General features: G+C 41.6%; 1 protein-coding gene across 2 annotated transcripts in view; it reads right to left on the bottom strand.

Annotated features, from left to right (window-relative positions):
- The window catches only part of ARHGEF10 (Rho guanine nucleotide exchange factor 10), a 124,510-nt gene that overhangs the window by 103,878 nt on the left and 7,131 nt on the right, over nt 1–13,501 (bottom strand). Inside the window, exon 1 of one of the 2 annotated variants that reach the window (XM_074538176.1) lies at nt 6,938–7,077. The exons of the other annotated variant lie outside the window; for it this stretch is intronic. The gene's annotated coding sequence lies outside the window, so the exon portion shown is untranslated. Of the gene's footprint in view, nt 1–6,937; nt 7,078–13,501 lie in introns of those variants that run through there. 2 annotated transcript variants of the gene reach the window in all.

The raw sequence follows: 13,501 nt of genomic DNA, 5'->3' as shown, positions 1-13,501 counted from the left end.
ACAGACTGCACAACCGTGCCAGACATCCTGCCACCGTATTTTGTTGTCCTCCTAGAAAAAATCATTGTCCTTCTATCTAGCCAGAACTACTCTTACTTCAGTTGTGACACAGCCTGTGGTTCTGCCCCCTTCCCATATTCTGCCAGCTGGTGGGAGCACCTGCCAGGCCCCCATGAAGCCTCTTTCTCCTCCAGGGCACTGCTGCCACTCTCTGACATTGCAGCAGCCTTGTGCTGAACTTGCTCAGTTTTATCCACATCTCTCTTGTAGTGGGGCGAGGTGTGGACACAAAACTGGATGTAAGCGTGCATACTGCAGGTGTGGTCTGACAAGTGCTGAGTGAGAGGAACCCTTCCCCTTCGAGGAGACATTCCTTCCCAGGTGTGTAACCTTACCCTCCTCGTTGCTGAATTCCACAGAGCTCTTGCGAGCCAGCTCCTCCCATCTGCCCAAGGCCCTGTGAATGACAGCCTGAATCTCTAGCACATCCACTGCCCATCCCTTTCCCCCACTCTGGTGTCACCTGCAAACTCCATGAGCAAGGGCTGGTGGACTTCCACTTCATGCATAACATTAAACTGCACGCATCCTGTGGTGGACAGCTGGGGCTCTCCACTGGTTACCAGCCTCAAGTTACAGCCAGCCAGGCACCTCCAAAACCAATCTCCAAATCCCACCAGGCTTCCAGCCCTGGAGCAGCACACTCACCTAGATCACAATCACATTCTGCAAAAGCAGAACCTTGCTGAATCCAACACAAGCACATGCTCAGTAGCAACACATTTACTTTACAAATAGAAAAGGCATGACTTAATGTTCAAGGAGCGAGAGGAATATGCATAAAAAGGGAAAGGAAGAAGTTTCTAAACATGCATTTAGGACACTTGACTTTTTAATAAATGAGCCTTGCTCCTGTCTTTTGTCCTGGCAACTATGTGAATACTCAAAGTAAGAAGACGGGCATGGCATCACCCCAGAATTTGCAGACCACCCTGGAGGTCAAGAGTACTGTAACAAATTGCAAGCCTCTGAAGAATCAAAAGGGAACACTGGCATCATATGCTTTAAATCAAGAATGATCTGTTTTTCTTCTGTGCCACACAAACTGGAAAACTGCATCACTGGGTGAAGACCAAGATCCTTCATGTCCCACACACAAGCAAAATAAAAACATATTAATATTAAGAGCATTTTTCTTAATTAGTGCTATAATTTGACAGCAATCAAGCAACTTGATCTGGAAAAGCAATCATATTTCTGTAATTTCCTTTTTAAAATTTAATTCAGATTAGTCATATCAATGCTGGATATGAAGAACTACCTTAATTGGAAATATCCTCATCAAGGTTTCTAATTTTTAATTAGAGAAGATTCTCATATGCTGCAGTACACTTCAATTGTGACGTAAACCTATACAGTGTTTAACTGTATACATATTATTATAATACCTCTGTAATTAGAATAATTATGAAGAGAGTTTAGAAATGCTTTTTATTAAAAATGCACCAAAATATTATTTAGTATAGTAATCCTGATCAGCATTACATGTAAAAGACAATAATTTTGTCACAGGGAGGGTTTCATTTCTGCAGCAAATCAAGGTCTTCACTTGAAAAAAAAGCCACGGAAATGTTATTTATGGATACAGTCAATAAAGCATTTTTTCCACTCCAAGTGTACATTAGTCAGACATTCATTACAAAACCAGAATGTCTTGTTTCAACTTGCACTAAATCCATGCATCCTGGTTTCACATGGCATAGGTTGTCTTTCAAGATACCGACGATAACTGATGAAAATTTCCACCAGAAACTGTTTCCAATGATATAAGTGAAAGGATACACTGAAATGAATATTCAGTTACTACAGCTGCCTGCAAACCACGTCCTGACAGAGACACTTTACCTAAACATTTTCAGCTCTTTGGCTACTACAGTCCTTGGAAAAGTAACCATGCTGTTTCTCATCGAGGACAACTCATTCTATCTGATCATTACAAAATCATCCAGTTGAGCAAGTATGTTTCATCTGATGAATAAAGTTAATAAGAATATGAAGAGAATCTTATTAGTAAGTTTCAAAAATATATGGACTAAAATATGGAAATACACTTCTAATAGCAAAGTTAAAACATGTGCTCTAGAAAAAGAACACTATTTTCATTGATTTTCTAACACCAAAATTTTATTCAAACAAATCAGAAATCAGGTAATACAGCTGCTAAATCATTAATTACAGGAAGAAAGGAACATAGTAATAGCACTTGCAAAGAACAAGAACAGCCCTTGTCTTCAAAAAAATGTATAATGGAAGCTAGATTCTCACACAAGTTCGGCATCTAGTCCAAACATCAGCACTCTTCACTCTTTCCTTGATTTGGAAATTATCTAGTAGACATCTTTCCTCTCAACCTTCTACAATCTGAAAGTGAAGTTTTTAAAACTCAAATTAGTCAATCCATGGTTTGCAACAATATTGAATACTAAGCATGAAATTCTAAAAGGACAGTGAGGATGAGACTGAGAATGCTTTAGAAATGTGAAAAATATAAAAACAAGAGACATAAGCTCAAGACTCACTGTGATCCTACCAGGAAATCTAAATATTGCCATCTACTTCTCAGTATGTTATTAGACCATTTTACAGATGAGGAAATAACGTTTACCCTCTCTCTTGCAAGTTTTTGAGATGCCCAGTCTATATCTCAAAGGAAAAAAGTATTCATACAATTTCTGTAATATTTTTAAGCATTTTGAGAAACAAGGGAGTACAGAAGAGAAACAAGAGTGACTGTTTGACCTTGAGCTTGTATCCTAACAGTTCACATTCATGGTTCAGTCCCAAGTAACAAGTATTGCACAGTACAGTAAGTCACTGAAACAGATTTTCCCAAGATAATGCCCCTATTCAGCAGCATGTAAGTAGAACAATTTATTTTGCTCTGCTTAACTGCTTCACCCACACATTTGACATTAAGCTTCAGGCTTCCTGACTGAGCAGTGAACATGTAGGACATAATCAATGTTGTGCAGTTATGCATCACTTCCCACAGTCTTGCTGATTCAGGCATTTCAGAATAAACATGAATCAAGTTTTTGATCTAAAAACACAAGTTTGAAAACATATTTTTCAACTCTTGTTGTGCATTTCTTCTCATCACTCCCTTTAAAAACAAGTTCTACTTTTACATATTCCTGGTTTCTAAATAGCCTACAATATTTTGATGCAAGTAAAACTCAAGATTCTTTACAATAAGAAAATGTCCAACAGATGAAAATCTCAAAAGATGTTAATAATAATGCAGCAGTTTTCTTCCATGGATATGTGACAGAACTTGAGTCACAACATTCTGTTCTGCAAACCACACGCACGCACGTGCAGTGACGTTACTGAGAAAGATTTGAAAACAAAAAGAACACCAAGATTTAGCTGTATAGGTCCACAATGAGAATTCTGGCTTACTTTGATCATTTGCCTCCTACCTCCCTCTAATGAGGAGCCTCTCTCCCTCATGATACTCCCAAAGTCTCCCCTAAGTAATTCTCAGGCTTCAGTTTATGAACCAATCTCTGAAAATTTCCAAGCATCCAGGCTTACAGCTTTTCTACTCACTAAACTACTGCTAGATTCAGAAATGAATTTACCAATATTAATTTTCCACTAACAGATGTAACAATAGGAATGACATTGTATTAAGAGGAATGGGAGTGGGGGAAAAGTATCAGTAACAAATGCTGATATTAACAAAATATGATCTTAGATATAAAAAAACGCCTCCCTCATATGTTGTCAAATACACACAAAATGAAAGACTAATTCATATCACTACCAATGAAACCTCATTTATCGTTTCATTATAACATACAAAAGGTGCAAAAAGTAAGAACAATTGCATTCACACTGTTTAACACTGTAACTTCAAAGAAAGTTTCTCTAAGGTACAACTGCCACAACAGATATTCCACAAGAAGCATCCAAGGATAGTCCAGAAATGCACTTACAGCTCAAAAAACCATCAGGAAGCTGAACTTACAGAAAGGTAGTTTAAAAAATACCTTTTAGAGACCATACAACAACTCCATGGGATCCCTTCTAACATTCTAAAGTAAAACTGTAAAATGGAAATACAATAAAGAAAAAAGTGAAATAGAAGTCACTGTACAAAAGTGGAAACAAAATTACTGTCCCACAAATGTAAATTAAAGAAAATTTGTACCTCACATAGCTCTTTTCTCGATCGCATACAAAACTGAGAACAGTGTACCACAGATGCACAAATAAACTAACTGCAGCTTTGCACAACATATAAAGCTCAGTCTCAAAGCCTGAATCAAAACTGGGCCTCCTTCTTCTGGATTGTAGCTTTTGCTTCCTGGCTGCTTCAGAAATAGAATGAGGTTTATAAATTTTCTACATCAGATTCTAAAAATAAATTCTAATTTATATAGAAGCAGTTAATAGACTTCCTGTTTTACAAATAAGCAATGTGCTATTCCCAATTGCATTAAATTCCGTTAACAATTATGAAGTTTAACAATAGCCTTTCAGGTTTGTTGTCTTCCTTCAAATGTTTATAAACTATGCAGTGATTCCTAAACAGCTCAGGATCAACTGAAGAACTCCTCTATTGTTGAGATTTCTTCACAGAATTATAGAATAGTTTGGGTTGGAACGGACCTTAAAAATCATCCAGGTTCCAACCCCCTTGCCCTGCATGAGGCAGGGACATTTTCCATGAGACCAGGTTAGAGCCACATCCAGCCCAGCCTGGCAAGATAACATTTGTTTTACAGTATTCCAGTGTGGGAAAGGATTTTTGCTGTCTACTGATGAGTGAAATCACAGCCTATCGTGCTAAGCATTAGCACAGCTCAGGGTCACAGAGAGCTCCTCAGCATGGAGGGAAGGAGGCAACCCCCTTGTCAGTACTTCAGCGTGCTCACAACTGGCCTGTCAGAGCCAATAGCACAAGACTGGTGCATCTGGCTCCCACATCTCAGAGCTGCAATGCCAGAGTGCACACACCCATCACGCAGCACTGGGGCTCCTCTCCATATCCTGGGGCTCCTCTCCATTCCAGCTCCTGAAGGGCAAAACCCCCAGGATGCTGCCAGGGCCCGACATTCAGCAGGAGGTGGACAGCCCATTGCTCAGGGGTCAGTCTGCTTCCATGGTCCTTTCTCCTACCACATCCATCTGTAGTATCAGCCACAGAAGCCCCACACACTGGAAACCCAGCAGCACCACAAGACACCTGCCATCACTCACACAGCAAGTCACATCTCATGTAGAGTGCCACAGGTAACCTAAGGAATACACAGAATAAATTATAAATATCTTGAAATCTGACTGTAAAGCTTTGGGAAATATCAGATTTCAAGGTAGTACTTAATGAACTACTGTTCATAACCAGATAAACACATGTAACTAGTTCATGGAATACTAAGCCTGAGGGTGAGAAGGGGGAAAAAAAAAAGACAAGATGGATTAAACAAAGCAAGTCAGACAGATTATCAAGATCAAACAGATCACCCAAGTGAAAAGAACGAAGGGTGCATTGAAGAACACAGCAGAACAGCCAGAACCTCTGCCTGAATAATGGGCTTGAAGCTGTAGGCACCAAACATGTCCCCACATTCAGGTAATAAACCTGTGTCTCCTGAATGCCAGCAGAAAATTTTAAAAATCTTATACTTCATTTCTACTGCAGAACAGATTGCTCACTGGGGTTCATCAAGCAGAGTGAAGGCTTTCAGAAAAAAAATATTTTATTTACAATAAAAATAGCCACAAACTAACATATGTTGGCAGAATCTCACTGTATTTATTTAGCATGAAACGGTTTTTAAGCAGTATTTTTTATTCCCTGAATAAAAATGAAAAAAAGACCCCAACCCTACACCTTTTTATGCTAACAGTTAAACTGGAAGACTGAAACAGAAAGATGCTTTTTTACATTTCAATTAAACAACTGAAAACCTGCTAGCTCGAGATAAAAGCCATGATCTTAGGACCTTTGGGAAAGAAAGGGAAAAAAAAAGAAAGAAAGAACATTGAAGGATTGAAGAAATATGTAAATGAAAGATGACAGAATTTAGTTGCTGTGGCCAAAAATACAAGCAACACCTAAAAATCTTTACAATAAGCCTTTGCTGTAGTCAAATTATTAGCAGCTGCCTTTCCCAGCACTTGGTACTGCCTCCTGACACAGCTTGCTCACTCACTCGTCCAGTGCATGACTGGGCAATCTTTTAAAGCTCTTCTTAGTTTACCCTGTAAGCGCAGGGCATCTCGCAAAAGCGACTACGTGGTCTGGGATTCCCACAAACAACTACGTAACTTCTCCAATAGTTGCACCGTTAATTACAAAGAAACCAAATGAAAAAAAAATACATAAAATGACTGTTATTGTGAGTAAGTATTTTTCCCCTGTGTCAAGACAACCAATTTAACTGCAGATGCCAACTAAAAACCTGGTCGACACCAGCGTTGAAGAACGGGCAAGGAAAGGAACTCCAGCTCCCACGGGAGTTCTATTTTCCACAGCCGTGTCCGTAGCTGATGGAGAGGGGAGGGAAGCTGGAGCCGACGGCTCCCCACACCGCGGAACACTAAGCGAGAAACCCCCCGCGAAAACCTCGCGGAAGAAACTTCACCACAGCACAGCAGCGAGAAGTTTGGCCAAGCATTTTACGGACCCCTCGCATCCTCTCTTCGGTGACCCACCTCGCTCAGGCAAATCCTATTTAATGACAATCTCGCACCATGCGTGCCCCGCTCCTGCCCCGGCGGCTGCCGCCCCGGGCCCCCGCAGCCCCGGCGAGGCAGCCCCCGTCCCTGAAGGGCGTCTCCGCACCAAACACCGAGCCCACCCTCCGAGGACCAAACTTTCCGTGACAACACCGGAGCAAGGGCCCGGCGCGAAGCGAGCACCCACCTCCTCCGCCGCGGCCGGAGCCGCCGCCAAGCGCTCCGAGGCGGCCGCCGCCCGGCACGGCCCGCTCCGGCCCGCTGCGCCGGGGCCCCGGCGGCTGCCCCGCTGCCCGGACACGTCACTCAGCCCGCCGCGGAGCCCGCAGCGGCCGCCGGGCGGAGCTCCTGAGCGCCGGCGGGAGCCGCCCGGCCCGGCCCAACACAGCCCGGCCCGGGCCCGCCTCGCTGCGGCCGCCGCTGCCGTCAGCGCCCGCCCCCGCGAGGCCCGGTCGGATCCCGGTTGGCCCCGCCGGTCGGGCGGGTCGGGCCGGGGCGGGGCGGGCACCGCGTATCCCCGGAGCCCGCCGCATTCCTGCTGCCGTACGTGACACGCCCCGGGGCGGGAGCTCATCCCTGCGGGCGGGGGCAGCCCCGCGAGGCCTCGGTGCACGGGCGGAGAGCGGAGCTGCCCGGCTGCGGACACCGCGGGGGCAGCCGGGCCTGGGGCTGAACAATTCGGTACGCTCAGCCTCATGCTCACGAATAGCCCCTGAACGCGCCAGGGTACAAACTGGGCCACGGCGCTTTTTTTGATTTTAATCTAATTTATAACTAGAAATCCAGTAAGTTTTCAAATTAAATGCTATCTAGAGACGCTGGCACCTTATGCCGAATTTTCTTTCTTTTTGCATCCTTCTTGCATGACTGTCCTCACAGTGAGCATCTCTGCAGACCAGCACTGACCTGCCAAGCACACGGCCGCCCAAAGCCCGTGCCACTCAAGCATGGAACGCTTGTCCTGAGAGCAACAGCAACCACCTGTACACTAACCACTGGCCATGCCACTTAGTTAAAATATAGAAAACCTTTACAAGATGCAGTCATTTTTCAAATGTGTGCATCACATATATCCATGCACACATCTGTCACACTTCAATAAAAATAAACGCTCTTAAGTACATTAAAAATTCTTAAATAAATTATAAGTCATTACAACTATTTAATGTTGTTAAGTATTATCTGAAATCTTTGGACCACTTTTAAGAATAAAATCTTCAAGCTAAATGCTGTTCAAAGATCCATGTGTCACCCAGCAGTGATCCCTGCCTATTTAAGTAAACTCATTCTGCAGTGAGTAATAAAATACACTCAGTAAATAGTAAATTCATTATCATTACAGGAAATTGTTCCTAGAAAATGGTGGCATTTGCTATTTGATTAATCCACCTTTTCTCTACATTTTCCCTTTGTCTGTAGTTTAGCAATACAGATTTACAATTATCCAAGTGTTTGTGTGGGTTCATACAGTCTGAATCACAAAGTTTTTTAAATTATTCCTTTCAAAAAATGTTTCCATTTTCACAAAGTTATTTCTTTTTAATCTAGTTCATCATGACATTGACTCAAGATAGCTTTCATATAGATCTAATTGTCTTGTTTGCCATGTAATAAAGCAAACAAGACAATTGGGCCATATGTCAAAGTTAAGGCCAAGAATACCATCATGGTGTTCAGTTCATATCCGAGACCTCTCAGGTCAATCAGAGACCATTTTATCCTGTTGTTTTTGTGATTTTTAAAATATGTTGCATTTAACTCACACCAAACTATCATTTCAGGAGCTAAATGGTAGGGAATCCATCTTGGGCAAACTGTCTAATAAGTACTTATTATTAGAGGCCACTTTAAAAAACCAAGTACAGCTAGTTTGATTCTGTAATTAGAAATACCATTTACTAGCAACATCCTTCTCTTTTTGACACCTATCTCACAATCTATGTGCTTTAAATTCTCCCTCTCATAACTACCTTTCACAGATTCTTATCTTTCACAATTATATTAGACAAAATTGAAATCCTTCTTTAAGACTTTTTGTGAACCCTTTTGATCTTTGACTACTCCTTCTTTTGATTCTGGTGACCATACATATATTCCAATAAATGTTGCTGTGGAAACCTTGTTGGATAAATCCAGCAATAACAGATCTACTTATAAAAACTAACTTTCAAAATAACTTGCACTTTCCTACTGTTTTATAAGGCAACAGCCTATTAGCAGTAATAATTAGCACCCTAATCATTGCAATCACAAATTCATTATTTATCCACCCATAATTAGTTGTTGATAATTAGAGTACAGATAATGGCTGTACTCCACTGTTAACATGATGCTTTCTATAACCAGAGTCTAAGTTGATGTTTAAATTGGTTTTACTGGTGATACTCACATGAGACCTCACCAAAATTTACTTGCTCTCATTTCTGATTCCTGAGGCTTCAGCAAAGATGCTTTGCCTCCAAGCTACTGCACATCGGTCATCTATCCCACACATCCTCACCATACATCTACACCATCCACCTACTCCAGCCCATGGACCGGGCATCTTCAGGACACCATCATCCCTGGCCAGCATCCTGATTCCCTGTGACACAATGCCATGAAGGTGGGATGCCTTTTTTCTTACTCCTTGGAAATTGGCATGGTTGAATGTACACCTAAATTTGTGGCACCTAAAGACATCATTCCGATAACTTGCTTTCCAAAATACTGCATGGCATCTGAACAAAACAACTAAAATTTAAGTTATCAAGTTCCCAGGAAAGCCCAGTTTTCTCAGATTCTTCCATTTAATAGGTGATGTAGCTGGCACTTTTTCCTGGGGAAATTCTGGAAATTCTGTTGTTCCTGTGTTCCCCATGAAGGCAGTGTGTCATCTGCTTACTGTAATCCCTCAGAAACCACTCCAAGCCAGGGCACCCAATGAGTTTGCTTAACCTGAGCATTTGCAGAACAAACACTGGAGCCTTGCAAAGTTACAGGTCCCCTCTACTTTTCTTACCAAACCAGACTGAGTGACAGTATATTTTTTTATTTATAAATATAATACATACAATATAATATATATTTTAAAAAATAAAAGCAAACCACAGTTTTCCTAAATTCAGACTATTACATCAAAAATAACATTTGGGTTTATAAAAACGCTGCTTATTCATATTCTGCTTTGATGCCTACTGTTGACTCATCTTCCACATCTTCCTGAAGCACCAGCACTACTGGGAGACAGTTCCTCGTTCTGAACACACTAGCACAGGTTAACCTGACAATTCAATTTTATAATATTGTGATCTTTTACCAACACTAGAACGTCTTTCATTAATGCATTTCATTTCAATTTCCTTCTTTTACAAGGAGTATTTGCAAGTCAAATTCTCAGACTGCCAATTCAGACAGACTAGGTATAAATTTTCCTATATTTGAATATTTCTCAGGAGCAAAGCCCTTGTGTTACATCATCTCCTTGTTAAAATAGGTACATAAGTGATAGTACAGCTGATGCCATAACTTCTTGTGATGGGTTGACCTTGACCAGCAACCAGACCCTCACCCAGTTGCTCTCTCATTCCCCCTTGTCAGCAGGACTGGGGGAGAAAATAATATGGAAATCTTGTAGGTCAAAATGAAGACAAGAAGATCCCTTAGCAACTACTGTCATGGGCCAGACTCAGTTTGGGGAAATTTTATTTTTTGTCAATTAAAATTAAAAATGAGATGGTAACAGAGACAAAACTAAAAAGACCCTGCCCTCTCTGTTCTTCCCTCACACCAGGCTCAACATCAGTGCATTCCCATCTCCTTGGCCTCCTCCAGCCCAAGGGGCACAGTGGGATGGGAACGGGGGTTGTGGTCAGTCAATAACAGCTCTTCCCAGTGCTTCTTCCTCCTCTCATTTCTCCTCGGCTTTAGTGTGGGTGCTTCCCACAGGCTGCAGTCCTTCAGGATAGACCTGCTCCTTCAGGGCCCCCTCCGTGGGCTGCAGGTGAATCTGCTCTGGTGCCCTGGAGCAGCTTCTCCCCCTCCTTCTTCACTGAACCTGATGCTTGCAGAGATATTTCTTTCACTTTGTTCTCCTCACTCCTGTGCAGCATTTTTTGCCCTTCTTTACCTGTGTTTCCCCATGGAGCCCCTGCCATGGCTCAGCCACGCCCTGCAGTGGGCAGCTGGATCTGGCTGGAACCGGCTGTGTCTGGCTGTGTCCAGCTGTGTCCAGCCAGAACTGGCTGTGTCTGGCTGGGGCAGCGCTGGCTCCCCTCATAGAGCCACCACCATTGCCAGCCCTGGGCGCCTGCACCCCCAACAGTCATATGCACAAGTTGTTTCTATAACATAACATTCCTACTTTCAGTTATTTCACTGCTCTCTGATGCCTCTTCTTCATCCTGAAGCTGATAAAGGGAAAAACTTAAGTGAATTTCCTCTCAGGAGCACCACAAAGCACTGAGGCCATGCAACCCTGAAAGACAAATGCAGCTTTTGGCCAAAGCAGAACTGTTCCCAGGGAAGGAAAGGAGGTAATACTAGTGTAATACAAGATTCTGAGAAAATTTTATATCAAATACTATGTAAAACTCTAAGCTGCCAACACGTAGTAAAAAGGAATTCAAGTGGGAAAAGCGACAAGCAAAGAGTATTAGGATGGATTAGGAAAACAAAAGAGTAGATCGATTTGTATGCATGAATATGCAAAAGAGTCTCCAGGGGTAAAAAATAATTATGTAAGATAAAAAGGCAATGATGACACAAGAATAAATTACTTTAAATTAGAACAGACTTTAGGCTCTTTCAGCCTAGGGCAATATATTGCTTAGCAATTTTGATGTCCTAAAAAGTTTTTAAACTTAGCCTCAACCAGTGTCACAGTAATACTCAAAACAATGCTGAGAGAAAAAAGGAAGAGTTATAGCGTTAGAAAAACTACACCTTCAATATGTAACCACAACCTGGTCAGCAGTATACAATGTACCAACCAGTTCTATCTCCCTCACCCGAAAGTCTCTGAGCTTTTTTCTGATTTAATTCTTAATGAGTGCTTAGGAAGGCTACTGCTGCTTTCCAGGATACACTTTCTTCCTGTAAATGTGACCCACAAAACAAGATGAACAAGCTCTTGTTGGATGCTATATGCCTACTCTATGCAAACCTCCATACAAAAGTACTCTATGTACTTCTGTAGTTTGTCTGCATGACTTTGTTTTTCAAGGTATCATAGATTTGATACCTTGATTTACACTTAAAAGATCCTGACAGCAGAACTGCAAGGTTCAAAAACAGAGCAAATTCAGCTACCTTCTACAAATTTAGTGCTCCATCAGGTATTTTTTGTCCCCTTCTTGTTGCAAGCCCCATGCTTAAACTTGAATGAGCACAACTTTGGTAACAAAATGCAGTGTTCACTGGTAAACTGCTTTTAGCATTACAAGCAGCAATGCAAGAGAAGGAAGTTGCAGATCTTTACAGTGATATATAAATACAAGCAAGTATCTGGAGCTACCAGAATCAATTACCAATACTAAAACCTCACAATTCTTTACATTGAGGACAGAGTGGTGAAAACACTCTCAGCTTATACAGCACGCTAATGTGAGCAAAGGAGCAGAGGCAGCTACAATCACACAAGGAAATAAAAATTTCAAACTAGACGTAATGCATCTGACAAAGCTAGTATTAAATTTCCACTCTCTCTGCTCAGGTCATATTCCTAAGGACTCAGAAGTGACCCTAGGTGGCTCTCAGAATACAGACACACAATAGCAGCAAGCAATGCCTCAGCCAATTTCTTTGCTTTTTTTTTTGTGGACAGGCTAGCAGGCCCCAGTCCTTCCAAGCTTGGCCTGCCTGACACCTTGAACTAAGAACAAGGTCTGCTACAGCCTTTGCTGTATCATCATCTTTCCACCCCACTCACCAGTGTGCAACTTAGGGAAAAGCAGAAGGCACAATGTGCTGCAGAACACTCACCACTAGCGGGACATGCCAATTAGTCAATCAGATCCAGTGCATGAAATGTCTCCTCCAACACTGGAAACGTATCTGGGGGCTGATGACATCAACAGGCATAGTTTACTTCATTAATGACCACTGCTTGCAGTTTTTGTTCCAATTTAAGTAACAGTGCAATGACACAAGACCAAAACACTGTAATTGCTGTGTAACATTGTTGGCTCAAGTCTGCTCCAATATTTTTCTGAGAATATGTTTAACACTACCAAGTAGAATGTATTTACCTATTTACTGAAACACCTGAGTAGCAAAACAATAACATTTAAATTAATCTTACAGATCATTTACCAAAAGGAAAAAAAAAGAAAAAAAGGGAAGACTTTACTCATACAAACACTATTATACATAGTTCTTCTCATCCCAGTCTCCCACTCTGTACCCACACACATCTCACAGTCAGTGGAGCTGTACACATGAATGTCTTGCTTCTGCTTCAATTAATCTCGGGTTCTTTACTGCAGAGGCAGCCAACCACTTGCTTGTACTGTGCATTCTTATAACAATAATTAAAATACCAGTAATGATGCTGGGTTCCTTGGACTCACTAAACTAAAAAGCATCAGGAATCATTTCCTGAAAAACATTCTGAAAGAAATGCTCAGAACTGTATTTTACTATTTTGTAATGGGATAAGTTTTTGGTCTTTCTGTTTGTGTTTTTGTTGTTTATTTAAGGTAGCTTATACTAAACTATGAAGTATCATTTGATACCAAATAAGTGTCTTCACAGTCAGAACCTAATGCAAAAC

The sequence above is a fragment of the Zonotrichia albicollis genome, chromosome 3 (genome assembly GCF_047830755.1).
Source record: "Zonotrichia albicollis isolate bZonAlb1 chromosome 3, bZonAlb1.hap1, whole genome shotgun sequence".
Classification (NCBI taxonomy): domain Eukaryota; kingdom Metazoa; phylum Chordata; class Aves; order Passeriformes; family Passerellidae; genus Zonotrichia; species Zonotrichia albicollis.
This window is presented reverse-complemented; position numbering and strand designations above follow the sequence as displayed.